Source organism: Ceratotherium simum, chromosome 17 (assembly GCF_057802395.1).
Source record: "Ceratotherium simum simum isolate JZ-2026a chromosome 17, ASM5780239v1, whole genome shotgun sequence".
Classification (NCBI taxonomy): domain Eukaryota; kingdom Metazoa; phylum Chordata; class Mammalia; order Perissodactyla; family Rhinocerotidae; genus Ceratotherium; species Ceratotherium simum.
Genome location: NC_141916.1, coordinates 52,805,039 through 52,821,480, shown reverse-complemented (window position 1 = coordinate 52,821,480; position 16,442 = coordinate 52,805,039). Strand labels below are relative to the sequence as shown.

The 16,442-nt window shown below is 40.2% G+C and overlaps 1 protein-coding gene and 1 pseudogene across 1 annotated transcript in view; one reads left to right on the top strand and one right to left on the bottom strand.

Moving 5' to 3' along the window:
• SLC2A3 (solute carrier family 2 member 3) overlaps window positions 1-16,442 on the top strand; it is a 77,706-nt gene that overhangs the window by 1,777 nt on the left and 59,487 nt on the right. The gene's annotated exons all lie outside the window — the stretch shown is intronic.
• LOC147914825 (large ribosomal subunit protein uL23 pseudogene) lies at window positions 6,456-8,447 on the bottom strand (annotated as a pseudogene).

The window sequence follows — 16,442 nt, the reverse complement described above, 5'->3', positions numbered from 1 at the left end:
GATGTTAAATATTTGGGAATTTATTATTCTTTACATACATTGATTTGTGAGGCAGATATTATTATCTGAAATCAAGGTTTAAGATCTTGAGATAAGTTTTCAAGGTCACACAGTGAGTACTAGAGCTGGCCTATGACCAATGTCTTTATACCAAAACTTTCTTCCCTCTCTTCTATTCTACACTGTTCCCCTAGTAGACAGATCAAGACATTCAGAATTCAGGAGAAATCAATTATAGTGTGAAAAGGTAACCTACATTACTGTCCACCCATTGGATTTCAGTTCAGGTTCAAGAGGAGATGAGAAAGGAATACAGAGTTAGAAAATAGCTCTAAAGACTTTCAGACATCTTTGCTCTCTAGTTCTATGTAACGCCTCAGCTTGATATGTGAGGGAATACCACAGAGGTAAAGTGACACATAAACATCACTTATACAAATAGTGATGGGAATCAGACGTATTGTTCTTTTATTCAAGTATTATTACTCTAATGAAATAATTTATGGGATAATAAGTACGATTTTTTTTCTGGAAAGATGTGGTAGTTCTCAATGACTCATTTATTCATTCAAATATTTCTTGAGTGCTATTATATGACAGGCACTATTGGTGCCAGGGACTGCCCTCATGGAGCTTACATTCTAGTGAAGACAGTGATCAATTCTATGAAGAGAAATAAAGCAAGGTAAGGGTATAGATGGTGGAGTTGGGGGGAGGGTTGCATATTCTAAATAGTGTGGTCAGGGAAGGCCTCTCTGTGGTGCACTTGAGCAGAAACCAGAATGACGATAAGGAGCTAGCCATGAGAAGATCTAGGAAAGAGTACTTCAGACAGAGGGAACAGCATATGTAAAGGCCCTGGAGTATGAAGGCTTATCAGATTAGAGCAAGGGGTCAGCAAATTCTTCCTACAGAGCCACATAGTACTTATTTTAGGCTTTGTGGGCCATATGGTCTCTTACAACTATTCAATTCTGCTGTTACAAGTTAAAGCAGCCACAGACATTATGTAAACAAATGGGCATTGTTGTGTTACAATGAAACTTTATTTACAAAAGCAGGCAGAGGCTTGACATCAAAAGCACCAGCCATAAAAAGAAAAATAGATAAATTGGGCTTTACCAAAGTTAAAAGCTTTTACTCTGTGAAAGACCGTATGAAGATGGTGAAAAGACAGACTACAGAGAAAATATTTGCAAACCACATATTGACAAAAAATTTGTATCTAGAAAATAAAAAGCCCTCTCAAAACTCAACAGTAAACTGTAATCAAAACAGTGTGATAGTAGCATAAGGATGGACATATAGATCAATGGAATAGAATTGAGAGTCCTAAAATAAACCTCATGTGTCTATGTTCAACTAGTTTTCAACAAGAGTGCCATGACCATTCTATTGTGAAAGAATAGTCTTTTCAATAAGTGGTGCAGGGACAACTGCATAGCCATATGCAAAAGAGTGAAGTTAGACCTTTACCTCACACCATATACAAAAATTAACTCAAAATGGATCAAAGACCTAAGTGTAAGAGCTAAAACCACGAAACTCTTAGAAGAAAAGGTAGATGTAAACCTTTGTGATCTTGGATTAGGCAATGATTTCTTAGATATGACACCAAAAGCATGAGCAACAAATGAAAGAACAGATATATTGGATATAATCAAGATTAAAAACTTTTATGCTTCAAAGGACACCGTCAAGAAAGTGACAACCCACAGAATGGGAGATAATTTTGGCAAATCATGCATATGATAAGGGACTTGTATCTAGAATATATGAAGACTATTACAATTCAATAATAAAAGACAAGTAAACCAATTAAAAAATGGGCAAAGGATCTGTGTAGACATTTCTCAGAGGAAGACATACAAATGACCAGTAAGCACATGAAAAGATGCTCAATATCATTAGCCATTGTTCTTGCTAGTGCCGTCGAATTGATTCCAAGTCCTAGCAACCCTGTATACAGCAGAGCTGAACCCTACCTGGTCTTTGTGCCATCATCTCATCTTCCAGCACTATATCAGACAATGCTGTGCTGCTGTTCATAGAGTTTTCATGGCCAGTTTTTTCAGAAGTGCGTGGCCAGGTCCTTCTTCTTAGTCTATCTTAGGCTGGAAGTTCTGTTGAAACCTGTCCACCATGTGTGACCCTCCTGGTATTTGAAATACCACTGGCATAGCTTTCAGCATCACAACAACATGCATCCCCCACAGTATGACAACCAACAGACAGGTGGTGCATTTCTCTGACTGGGAAACGAGCCCAGGCCATGGTGGTGAGAGTCGTGAATCTTAACCACTAGACCACCAGGGCTGACTATCGTTAGCTACTAGGGAAATGCAAATCACAACCACAGTGAGATATTACTTCATACTCACTAGGTTGTCTATAAGTGAAAATACAGACATTGAAAAGTGTTGGCAAGGATGTGGAGAAACTGGAATTCTCATACACTGCTGATAGGAAGGTAAAACGATACAAGTGCTTTGCAAAATAGTCTGGCAGTTCTTCAAAGGTTAAACCTGGAATTACCATATGACCCAGCAGTTCTACTTCTAGCTGTATACCCAAGAGAAGTGAACACATATGTCCACATAAAAACTTGTACTTGAGTACTCATGGCAGCGTTATTCATAATAGTGGAAACAACCCAAATGTCCATCAACTGATGATTGGATAAATAAATAAATTGGAATATTATTTGACAATAAAAAGAAATAGAGTACTGATACATGCTACAACATGGCTGAACCTTGAAAACATTACACTGAGTGAAAGACGCCAGATACAAAAGATCACATATTATATGATTCCATTATATGAAATGTCTGGAATAGGCAAATCCATAAAGATAAAAAGTAGATTACTGGTTGCCTAGGTCTGGGAGTTTAGGGGAAATTGGAGAGTGACTGCTAATGGGTAGAGTTTCTTTTTGGGGTGATGAAAGTGTTCCAAAATTGATTGTGGTAGTGGTTGCACAACTCTGTGAATATACTAAAAACCCTCGAATTGTCTACTTTAAATGAGTGAATTGTATAGTATGTGAGTTATATCTCAATAAAACTGTTATTAATACAAACCTCAACAGTTAAAAAAAAATGGGGGGGGGTGCTGGCTGTGGTGTAGCAGTTAAGTGCGCGCGCTCTGCTGCTGGCGGCCCGGGCTCGGATCCCGGGCGTGCACCGGTGCACCACTTGTCAGGCCATGCTGTGGCGGCATCCCACATAAAGTGGAGGAAGATGGGCACGTATGTTAGCTCAGGGCCAGTCTTCCTCAGCAAAAAGAGGAGGATTGACATGGATGTTAGCTCAGGGCTGATCTTCCTCACAAAAAAAAAATGGGCAAGGGCCGGCCTAGTGACATAGCGGTTAAGTTCCTGTGCTCTGCTTCGTCGGCCTGGAGTTCGCAGGTTTGGATCCCCAGCGGGGACCTACGTACTGCTTATCAAGCCAGGCATCCCACATATAATGTAGAGGAAGATGGGCATGGGTGTTAGCCCAGGGCCAATCTTCCTCAGCAAAAAGAGGAGGATTGGCAACAGATGTTAGCCCAGGGCTAATCTTCCTCACAAAAAAAAAAAAAAAATGGCAAAAGACATGAACAGACATTTCATTGAAGAAGATTTATCCATGACAAATAAGCACATGAAAAGATGCTCAACATCATTAGCTACTAGGGTAAAACCACAATGAGATATAACTACATACCTATCAGAATGGCTAAAGTGAAAAAATAACGCTAACACCATTTGGTGGTGAGGATGGAGAGAAACTGGATTATTCATACATTAATGGTGAAAATGTAAAATGGTATAGCCACTCCAGTAAAGAATATGAATTTCTTTCAAAACTAAACATGCACTTACCATATGACCCAGCAAATGTACTCTTGGGCATTTATCCCAGAGAAATAAACACATAGTCATACAAAAACCTGTACCTGAGGGTTCGTAGCAGCTTTATTCATCATACTCAAAAACTAGACGCAACCCAGTTGTCCTTTAACAGGTGAATGGTTAAACCAACCATGGTACATTCATACCATAGACTACTACTCAGCAGTAAAAACAAAAAAAAAAAACTATTGATACATACAACAACTTGGATGGATCTCAAGTGAATTATGCTGAGTGAAAAAAGGCAATCTCAAGAGGTTACATACTATATGATCTTGTTATGGACTGAATGTTTGTGTGCTCCCAAAATTCATAGGTTGAAATCTAATCTTCAATGTGATAGTATTTGGAGATAAGGCCTTTGAGAGGTGCCCCCAAAATTCATAGGTTGAAATCTAATCTTCAACGTGATAGTATTTGGAGATAAGGCCTTTGAGAGGTAATGAGGTCAGGAGCGTGGAGCCCTCATGAATGGGATTAGTGCCTTTATAAGAAGAAGCCTGAGAGCTAGCTTGCTCTCTCTCCACCATGTTAGGGTATAATGAGAAGATGGCTGTCTGTATGCCAGGAAGAGGACCTTCACCAGAACCCAACCATGCTGGCACCCTGATCTTGGACTTCCAGCCTTAAAGACTGTGAGAAATATGGGCCGGCCCTGTGGCTTGGTGGTTAAGTGCGCGCGCTGCGATGCTGGTGGCCCGGGTTCGGATCCCGGGTGCGCATCAAGGCACCGCTTCTCCCTTCATCCTGAGGCCGAGTCCCACATACAGCAACTGGAAGGATGTGCAGCTACGACATACAACTATCCACTGGGGCTTTGGGGGGAAAAAATAAAATAAATAAAATCTTTAAAAAAAAAAAAAAAAAAAAAAAGACTGTGAGAAATAAATATTTGTTGTTTAAGTCACCCAGGCTATGGTATTCTGTTGTAGTGCCCAAACTAAGATAGGTCCCATTTATATAACATTTTTAAAATGACAAAATTATAGAGATGGAGGACATATTAATGGTTGCCACTGGTTGGAATCGGGAGAGAGATAAATGACTGTAAAAGGGAAGCACGAGGGATCTTCTTTTTTTTTCCGGAGGGATCCTTGTGATAGAACTGTTTGGTATCTTGACTGTGATGGTGGTCATATGAATCTACATATGAGATAAAATTGTGTAGAACTGAACACACACACACAAATGAGTGCATGTAAAACTGGTAACATCTGAATAAGGTGAGTGGATTTATCAGTATCAATTTCCTGGTTGTGATATTGTACTGTGTTATGCAAGATGTTGCCATTAGGGGAAACTGGGTGAAGAGTATATGGGATCTCTGTATTATTTCTTACTACTACATATGAATCTATAATTATCTCAAAAAGTTAAGAAAACAAACAAAAACAACAAAAAACAGGTGGTAGGCTACATTTGGCCCATGATCCATTCAAAGAACAGCAAAGAAGGAGTATGGTGCATCAAGGAGAAGAGTTGTAGGAAATGAGGTTAGGGAGGCAGCCCAGAGTCAGATCATGTAAGGCCGAGTAGTCCATGACGAGATGTTTAATTTTTTTTCTAAATGTGATGGTAAGCCACTGGAAGGGTTTTGACTAGGGGAGAAATAGGAACAGATTTATATTTTTAAGAGATCACTGTTCCTGTTAGTTGGAGAATGAACCGTGGGGAGTCAAAGATAGGAGCAGAGAGGTCAGTTATTGGCTTTCATATTGGTAGATATAATGATACCTTGGGCAAAGGTGGTAGTAACGGGTAGTAAAAGCAGTCAGATTCAGCAGGCAGGACTTGCTAACGAATTGGGCATGGGATGTGAAGGTAATTCAGAAATCAATACTAGTTCCTCTGTTTTTAGCTGAAGCAATTGAGGTAGGAAAATTAGAGGAAGAAGAAGTTAGTGGGGGAGTGGAGCAGGAGCTTGGTGCGCTCCTGGTTTGAGATTCCCATTAGCTCTCCATGAGGAGACATACAAGTGTGCAGCTTACAGACCAGATCCAAACTGGAGACTGAGATTTGATATAGATGGTATTTAAAGCCATGGGCTTGGAGGAGACAACCCAGGGAGTGAGTGTGTATAGAAGAATTTTAAGGATTGAACTTTGGGGACACCCTAGCATTTAGAAATGCTGAGAAAAGGCAGTAAGGTAAACTAGAAACCAGGACAGGTCGCTATATCAAAAGCCAAGGGAAGAAATGTATTTGAACAAGGAGGGAGTGATCAGTTTTGTCAGATGTTTTTTCGTGGTTGAGTAAGAAGCATAGAGAATTGGCCATTTGATTTGGTGAGATAGAGTTTGTTGATAACTTTGACAGGAGTAGTTCAAATAGAGCAAGAGGGGCAAGAGCCCAATTGGCATAGGTTTAATAGAGAATGGTTCAAGGAACTGGAGGAATTTTACTTTAAGGGGAGCACAGATATGGGGTGCTCATCTTGAGAAGGACTTAAGATCAAGAGAAGAATTATGTCTTTCATTTCTGTGAAGGAATATATTTGTTATAAGAATTTTTTCCTGGTGAAAAAATTTATATTTAGAATTAGCCAAATGGGATCAATTTAGATGATCCTAATTTTGTTGGCAATATTCAAAGCATCATAGTCAGGAGCCAGTCGAACATATGCCGCCTTCTCTCCATTAGGCCTGATCAGGATGTTGAGCTGGCCATGTCAATGTCATAGAGCTTCTTCACAGCCTATTTGATCTGGTGCTTGTTAGCCTTGACATCCAGAGTGTATTGTCTCCTGGCTTCTTCATGGCTGACTCAGTGGTCGGGGGGAACTTGATGATGGCATAGTGGTCAAGCTTGTTTTCCTGGGGGCATTCTTCCAAGGATATTTGAGCTGCCTTTGGAGCTGCAGTGCATAGACGCCTTTCATCCCTCTGTCTTGACCTCCAAAGCCTTTGCTTTGGCTTCAGCCTTGGGAAGGGCAGGGGCTTCCTTCCTTCTTTGCTTTCAGCACCATCTTCATGAAAAAGGCAAGAATTTTTTTTTACAAATAAACACCTTGATAATCACCAACCTGATTAAGAAATAGAATCTTATAGGTGTTGTAAGATTCTCCTCTAGCTTCTCAACATGCCAGAAGTATTCACTTTTCTGAATTTTATCTTTATCTAAGAGAAAGTCTTGTTAGAAGATATTATGGTATGGATTTAGTAGAAAGGGAAAAGTTGATATAAGGGAAATACATTTAAGACAAAATTTTTTAGTAAGGTGAGAAGGAAAGGGTTTCAGTTCTCTAGTGGAGGGGCTGACCTTAGGAGAGGGGAACAGGAAACTTCATCCATTTGAACAGGAGGGAAGCTGAGTGTGTGGATACTGATACAGCAAATTAGTAGATTTGGTAGTGAAGCAGGAAGATGAGGAATTTCTCTTCTTTAGTTTCTCAACGAAATAAGAAATGAAATTATCAGCTGAGAGTGAAAAAAGAAGAGGAGGTCTTAGAAATTTGAGGAGAGTGGAAAAGCTGTGAAATTGTTTTCTTAGAGAATAGGGAGTGAATTGATTTGGGAAAATAAAGCTTTACAGAGCAGTGCTGAGAGCCCACTTGAGATAATCATCCTAAATTTATTGTGGGACCAGTAGCACAGTTGTGGATTTTTCTCCAGCTATGTTTACTTAGTTTTTGAGTGCAGGGAAGCAAAGTAAATAAAGTTGGATTTAACCAAGAGTTGGAGTTTTACCAAGGGATACAACAGGAGGGGAAGAAGTGCCAGGGAGTTGCACGTTTATGCAAAGGAGTGTTTAGAGTGATGAATCAAGGGGAATGTAAGTTGGATGATGTGGAAAGTAAAAATAGGAGAAGGGTCATGGGCAGTGAAAATTGATAGGGTTAATAGCTTAGAGATCCTGCTTCTATCAAGAAATTGTTGAAGAGGAGGTGATGGTCAGTGTGAGATGCAAGATAATAGAGGTTTTGGAAGGAGTGCCTATATTATTAATGGCCAGGGCTAGACTGTCACCATGGGAATAAGTGACTGAGGTGGGCTGGAAAACAAGACGATTGAAAATGAGTGGTCAAGGAACAGAGAGGCCAGCGCATGGGGTAAGTTGTTTCCGTGCATGATGAAGTCACCAGGAATGCTGACAGTAGGAGTGGTGTAACCAAGAGAGTGAATCAGGTTTTAAAATTTCCAGAGAATGAGGGGAAGTGACCCAAGAGATCAGCAGACGATTGCAGTATCCTGATGGCACATACTTCAAAGGAGCTGAGTTTTTGAGGGACTAGAGGATGAGAAAGAGTTTGGAATGGGCAGTGAGGAGCTCATAAGAGGTATAAATGAAATGCTGACCCTACTCTGTAGGTTCTTTTAGAGGAGTGAGGTACGCTGACTTGGAAGATCAGAAAGGGGATCACGGACAAAGTGGCAATTACGCTGGACTTTGAAAGATGAAAAGAATTTTGAGAGAAACAGATTTGGAAAGATATTTCCTGCCAAAGAAAATGCTATTTACTAAGGAAGAGGGAACTGACACTGTTGGTTCCGCCCACGACTGCTGCTTTTGCAAATCCGCCTTCAGGCTTTTTGCATGTTGCTAAGAGCATCCTGGTACTGCCAGATCTCTTTAGCCATCGGCCGCTAGGTGGTGGCAGTGTATGTCTTTGAGGCAGCCTTCCTAGTACTGTGGGTTTGTGGGGACTGGAAATGAGAATCTAGCCACAGCTGTGCTGGAGTGAGGCAAGTGATGTGTACTGGTGTGTTTCATTAGGCCTGCAAGTGTTGTCATGGTCCTAGCAATGAAGTTGCAAAGCCCTGAAGAGAAGAGAATAAACTTGAGAACGTTTAGGCAAAAGATCAGGAAACAGGTAAAAAGAAAGGAAGCAGTCTCAGGATAGGGGTATGATGGGGTATAAGAAGTGAAGGCCAAAAGAAGAAACCACAGAGAAAGGAAGAGACTTGCAGACTTGCTATGTAGGGTGAGAAATGGGCACCAGACCAATATAGAAAGAAAGACAGAAGCAGTGACTTTTTTTTTTTTCTGGTTTGTTTACTCCCAAAATAATTTTGGAAAACTATGTAACCCCTTCCCACATTTTTAAGTTGACATCTAAAATACATTTTTTTTATGTTTAAATAGCTTCCAGAGGTTAATTTCTCCTGTCTAGTATATCACATACATGTTTTCAGGGCCATTGCTAGCCTTTCCAGTGCCTTTGTGCCAATTAGGAAAAGGTGTCCCTCTGGGAAAAAGCAGAGTGGACAGGTTTTCTAGGGATGGCACAAAGAAAAAGTGCCCCTTCTTCTGGCTGAAGAGCAGAGCCTGGCCAGTGGAATGAGGGCTGTATTTCAGCCTGTACTTAACCCAAGAAACTGCACTACTAGATTGCAGCCCCTACTTGCCCCCTAAACTGCACAACCATACACAAAGGCCTGGTAGACATTTGTTTTTTAACCTTTGACTACAGACATAGCTCATTCAATTTGTAGAAATGTAAATGACAAATGACAAAGCCATTTGTTCATGGGCAAACCAGTAAACTAAATCTGACTTCCTTTATTATTTCAAATAAAAAGGTTAATATATGTCTCCCTGTGCCAAACATCTTATTTCTTAATTCTAAGATATACAGATGCTATAGAACTTTGCTAGGGTTTCTTTACCAGATGATGCTTCTAAAGCTATAGCACACTTAAGAATCACTTGGAAGGCTTACAGATTTCTTGGTCCCACCCGGGGGAGATTCTGACTCAGCAAGTCTGGGGTGGAGCTGAAAATTCGCATGTCTAACAGGCTCCCAGGAGATGCTGATGTTACTCATCCTAGTACTGGATAAAATAAGGCGCTGCCCGCTTTAATATTGCCCATCAATGCCACATTGACTGTCATAGCACTCTTCCTCAGGAGCTGTGCATTCTCAAATTGTGCCTGTTGCACCATAGTAAAAATTTAAGATGGGTTGGAAATAAGCTTTTCTTTTGCAAAGTGGGAGAAAGTAATGAAAAGAAAGACGGGAAAGAAAAAGGAGCAAACCAGGCACATTCTTAAGAAAAACAATTTTAGGAAAGAAAACGTGAAAGTTGAAGATCTGGAAAATTACTTCCAAAATAAGGGTTTGGGGGATGGGGAGGGATGACCAGGCAGAGCATAGAGGATTTTTAAGGCAGTGAAACTGCCCTCTGATACTAAATATGTATATATGTATTATACTGTAATGGTAGATACGAGTCATTATGCATTTGTCCAAACACATAGAACAACACCAAGAGTATATCCTAACGTGAACTATGGACTTTGAGTGATAATGATGTGCCAATGTAGATTCATCAGCCATAACAAATGTACCACTCTGGTGGGGAATGTTGACAATGGATCTTAAAAAAAAAAAGATACCACAGTTTCAACGCTATTGGATTAAAAAAACATGTGACCAAAGTAGTCAGAATTTTACATGTCAGATTTTACACTAAAAAATGTAAAATTGTGTGCAAAATAGTATTGCTAATATAATTATTAAAAAAATTTTTTAATCTACTTCGTGTTATTAGGTTGGTGCATTAAGAAGGAGCATTTGTGGATTGGAAGGAACAATGGTAAATGTTTAGGGTAGAGAAGTCATCACAGCCTGATTAAGGAGAATATGAAGCTGTGGGTGTGTTACTTGACCTATTTAGATTTCTTCTTGTGCTCTCAACATTGCTGATATAGCCCTGTGGGGAGCAAGGGGCGCCAGTCTTCAGAAATCAAATAGGAACTGAAATTGACATAACTATCTTGAGAGGATGTAAAGATGAGTTGCCTAATGTCCAGAGTGGGAATTAAGGGGTTACCCTGGGAAGTGATGAAGTTATTTTACTAGGCAAATGACACTCACTGATTTCCCAAGCTACATATATGGAAAGAGAAACGCCTTTGAGGAAAGTCTGCCTGTGGGATGAGCTATGGCATGACGTCTGGTTCAAGGAATCCTCACTTCCTGTACTGTGTGGGACTCAGCGCAATATCAAATTAGTACTTTATAATATCCAAAGAACTTTAATGTATGTTATTTAATCTTCCCAATAAATCAATGCCTGTCACCATTCTACAGATCTAAACCTTAAAGTATAACTCAGCCGAGGTCGTACAGTTTGTAAGAGGCCTTTCACTTTATACAATAAATTCTTTCTAACATCTGAAGTTGCCCATTATAAAGCCAGTTCTTTGTGCTAATGGAAGCTATTTTATGACTAAACCACAATAATTTATGACTTTTTCAATATCCACTAACAGATTTCCTTTTCTAATTATGTTTCATCCAATATTAAGTATTTTTTCATTTCTGTAGCTAAGACAGATGGACAGCAGGGAAAATGAACCACAAGTATGCTGGGTGACTGGAATTTAACTTTTTTATGGACAATCTACACATTAATAATTGAAAATTATCAATATCATGTTCCTTAGCCTAAGAAGAAGGCAAAAATAACTTTTATTTATTTGTTTTATTTATTTATTTTTGAGGAAGATCAGCCCTGAGCTAACATCCAATGCCAATCCTCCTCTTTTTGCCAAAGAAGATTTGGCCCTGGGCTAACATCCGTGCCCATCTTCCTCTACTGTAAAGGGACACCGCCACAGCATGGCTTGACAAGCGGTGCATTGGTGCACGCCTGGGATCCGAACCTGCGAAGGCTCAGGCCACTGATGCAGAGCGCGCACACTTAACCGCTATGCCACTGGGCTGGCCCCAGTAACTTTTATTTATTGATATTGTATTAGGTACTTTCTCCACTTTATCTGATTTAATTCTCCTAAGAACCTATGAGATGGAACAGAACTTTAGCTATCTCTTTTCAAACCCTGTTGAGGGTTGTCAGATAAAATAGTTTTTTGGTATAGGTATGTCCCAAACATTGAATGGGATATATTTATACTAAAAAAAGTATTCATTTTTTTATCTGAAATTCAAATTTAATGACATTCTGTTTGTTTGTTTTTGCTAAATCTTGCAACTCTACCTATTTCTTTTATCCCTCATATTAAGAATAAATTACTTTTATTCAAAACACATTGCACATCTTAAGCAGATTCCTTAGCTAATACTCTTTTTGTGTGTGTGTGTGAGGAAGATCAGCCCTGAGCTGACATCCATGCTAATCCTCCTCTTTTTGCTGAGGAAGACCGGCTCTGAGCTAACATATTGCCAATCCTCCTCCTTTTTTTCCCCAAAGCACCAGTTGATAGTTGTATGTCATAGTTGCACATCCTTCTAGTTGCTGTATGTGGGACGCGGCCTCAGCATGGCCGGACAAGCGGTGCATCGGTGTGCGCTGGGGATCTGAACCCTGGCCGCAGGTAGCGAGCAGGCACACTTAACCGCTAAGCCACGGGGTGGCCCTAGCTAATACTCTTTTGTCTTACTAATGATGTTTGGATTGTAAGAGGAGCCAAAAGTTAGAAGCAAAAGGTTGTTAATGTTTTGGATAACTTTTACAGGAATCTACTGAAGAAACTGTAGGAAATCCCAGAAATTTAACTTGTACTATTCCCAGATTTATCTACGATTCTCAAATCCTCAGTCCTAATTTTAATTAAGAATTATTTAGTTCTCTTTACAAATCAACCTTGTGAATAGATATGTTGGTGAAATCATACAAGAACTGTAAAATTTTAAAACTGGAAGGGATATTAAAGATTATCTCTACTTCTGGGCCAGGCCCGTGGCTTAGCAGTTAAGTGTGTGCGCTCCGCTACGGGTGACCAGGGTTCGATCCCTGGCACGCACCGACGCACCGCTTCTCCAGCCATGCTGAGGCCGCGTCCCACATACAGCAACTAGAAGGGTGTGTAACTATGACATACAACTATCTACTGGGGCTTTGGGGAAAAAAAAAAGGAGGAGGATTGGCAATAGATGTTAGCTCAGAGCCAGTCTTCCTCAGCAAAAAAAAACAGGAGGATTAGCATGGATGTTAGCTCAGGGCTGATCTTCCTCACACACACACACACACACACACACACACACACACACACACACAAAAGATTATCTCTACTTTAGGGCTTCCAGCACCTAACTCAATCTTAGTGGAGAACCGATGTCTCCAGGCAATGAGAGGACTTTGTAGATGGAGATTCCTGTCCTTACTGCTAGGGGGCATCAAACTACCTCACCTTTCCCCTTTTCTTGCCTGTGCTCCCTCCCAGACACCTCTCCTTGTCTGAGTACCTAACATTCCAAATATCTTGTGTTCCTAAGTTATAGTGTTATCTATAGCTCCAAAGTGATGGTGGTAAAAGCCAAACAGGAGAGGGCAAGTGATATGGATCAATTAGAGATGAACACAAATGTGCCCCAGACATGGAAAAATCCCCTTGGTGAAAATTGTGACAGGGCTGAGGAAGAATAGTTCATTCCAAAGGGGGAGAAAGAGAGGGAAAGGTCAACCCACACAGGCTTCTTGCAGTGGATAAACGTTAAGGTTCTTCATCCAAAACTAGTAGAATCCAAGGTCAAGAATGCTGAAGAGAATACCAAGCAAGGTAGTTAGCACTTGATCTTCTAATGGATAGGTAACCTTGCCTCCGTTCTGGAGACACAAACTGAGATTGGCTGAAATATTTTCTAAAAGACTTTCTGATTCAAGGAGGGCCACCAGCCCTCGGAAAGGCTCTTCTCCATGATCAGATAGCATATATCTAGAAGCTTAGCCGTGGTTTTAAGCTATAACACTATGACCTCTCTATAAGTATACAGAGAACTGTGCCAAGAGGGCACAGTATATAGTAGTTGATCAATAAGTCTTTATTGAATGAATACCCCAATGTCAGGTTCTGTCTTATTTTTCCTGCTTTGTCACAACTATTTTTACATCTTATTTTTCCCATCTGTAGTTTAGGAAAAACAAAATCAAACAAGAAATCATAAGATCTGCCTTTCAAGGAAATTTACTTGAAAAGAAAGGTTTGCATTAGATGTACTTTTTAAGTCCTTTTGATACCTGCTATTCTGAGCCTTCTGCCAGTACTTCAGTTCAAGTCATTGTCATCTATTAGTATAGAAGCCTCCTAAATAGTTTTATGCAGTCAGTAATCTTTCTAAAATTCAAATCTGCTCATGTTATTAATATGCTTATTCCTACTAGTTCTCTGTGGTACTCAGAATAAAGTCCAAACTCCTTAATCTAGCATGTTAGGCCATTTGTGGTATGATCCCTGCTTACTTCTTGGCCTCTTCTCACCTCTTGGCCCTCTACACGTTGGCCATGCTGAAATTTTTGCAGGATCACAAGCACACCACCATACTTTGTGCTTCAAGTGCTATCTCACACTGTACCCTCAACCTAGAACACTATGTTCTCCTTTCTCCCTCCCTCGTAGTTTGTCAGGGCAACTACTACCGACCCTTCAGGTCTTTCTCAACCCACCTTCTCAAAGAGGAAGCCTTCTCGGACGCTACCACACCCCTTCCTCCTGCATGAATTTTGTATCTCTCCCCCAAGTCCCCCCATGCAAGACGGGAAGTTGTGCACTGCCAGGTTCCTGGGGAGCTCCAGTTACATCAATTCTGATGTGAATGGTAATCTGGGGTGTGCAGACACAATCTGCACAATGCTATGCGATGCCCCCATCAGAGTTTATGAGTCTCATAAGTCTCCTATGCTTCCCTCTCTCCTAAGACTAATACTCTGTAGTGACATTGCCTGTTATCATTCTCCCCCACATAACTGCAGCCTTTATAATTCTAGGCCCTGTACTGAGTGCTGGAAGAAATCAAAGGAAACTAAAGGAATTAATGTGTGCATTCAGCTATAATACATAACCAGATTATGATTAGTCCTATAATAGAATTGTAACAAAAGGTACTGTGTAAGCACTCAGGAGAGCATAATTAATTGTTTGTGAGGACGGGAAAGAACACACGTGGGGGGACATTTGAGCTGGGCCCTGAAGGGATGGCAACAGGCAGAAAAGGTAAATAACCATATTTCCAGTAGAGGAGATCACAGTAAAGAGTATAGAGGTAGTCCGTGTGACCAGATTAAAGAGGAGTGAATGAGGAGGGTGGGAATTAAGGTAAATTGTGTAAGGCCTTGAGTGCTTCATTAATCAATATGAATTTTATTCTCTAGGCAGCAAATCATTGAAGTTTTGAGCACAACAGTGATATAATCAGATCTGTGTTTAAAAATATTCTTCACTATTATTATTTTTTTGTGTGTGTGAGGAAGATCAGCCCTGAGCTAACATCCGTGCCAATCCTCCTCTTTTTGCTGAGGAAGACCGGCTCTGAGCTAATATCTATTGCCAATATTCCTCCTTTTTTCTTTTTTCCCCAAAGCCCCAGTAGATAGTTGTATGTCATAGTTGCACATCCTTCTAGTTGCTGTATGTGGGACGCGGCCTCAGCATGGCCGGAGAAGAGGTGCGTCGGTGCGCGCCTGGGATCCGAACCCGGGCCGCCAGCAGCGGAGCGCGCGCACTTAACCGCTAAGCCACAGGGCCAGCCCCGCTATTATTTTTTATTAGCAAGCAAAGCATGCTTATTCTTTTTTTTTTTAAGTTTGTTCCAGAAAGACATATATCAGATAAAGTGAAAGGTCTCTATAATCCAACTCACTAGTTAACCATTGGTATAATGCTCCATATTTTTTCTATGCACACGTGCTGGTGTGTATGTGTGTATATTTATTTATAAGAATGAGATCATTCTAACCATAGTTTAGCCACTGCCTTTTTTGAAGTAATGGTGAGTATCTTCTATGAGGAGGCAAATCATGCAAATGTTATCAACTACAACAAAACATGAGCATATGGAAGTATACTCTACTTCACTCATAATCAACACAGAAATGATATCCTATTTTACCTATGAGATCGGACAAATTAAAAAGAATTATCAATATTCAGTTTGGGTGGGGATATAACAAGAAAGGCACTCTTTACACAATTGGTAGGAATAAAAATTAGTACTTTAGGAGAGGGAAATCTAGCAATTCTTTTCAAAATTTAAAATATATGTACTTTTGAACTAGCAATTCCATATCTACAAATTTTTTCCTACAACATGCTCTTGGAAGTTCACAAGGCTAAATGCACAAAGATGTTTGTTGCAGCATTATTTGTAATAGCAAGGGAACGTAAATGGGCAATAAATTATGGTGTCCTCTATCATATTATGGACAACTGTGCAGCATATCTAAGTGCACTGATATAAGAGAATGATTTATTGTTGAGTGAAAAAATACCAAAATACTGAAATGATATATGTATTTATAATAATGCCATTTTTAAAAATTATACATATATAAAAGCAGAGAGCATGTGTATGTATTCATCTATAATGTGTGTGCATATATGTCTATTCATATACGTGTATACAGCCCCTCAAAGGTTTTAACCATGGTTAATCTTGAAATTGAATAAGAATGCAGTGAGTGTCTTTAACTTTTGACTTTTTTTTTTTTGTGGGAAAGATCAGCCCTGAGCCAACATTCGTGCCAATCCTCCTCTTTTTTTGCTGAGGAAGACTGGCCCTGGGCTAACGTCCACGCCCATCTTCCTCCACTTTATATGGGACGCCACCACAGCATGGCCTGACAAGCGGTGCGTCAGTGCACGC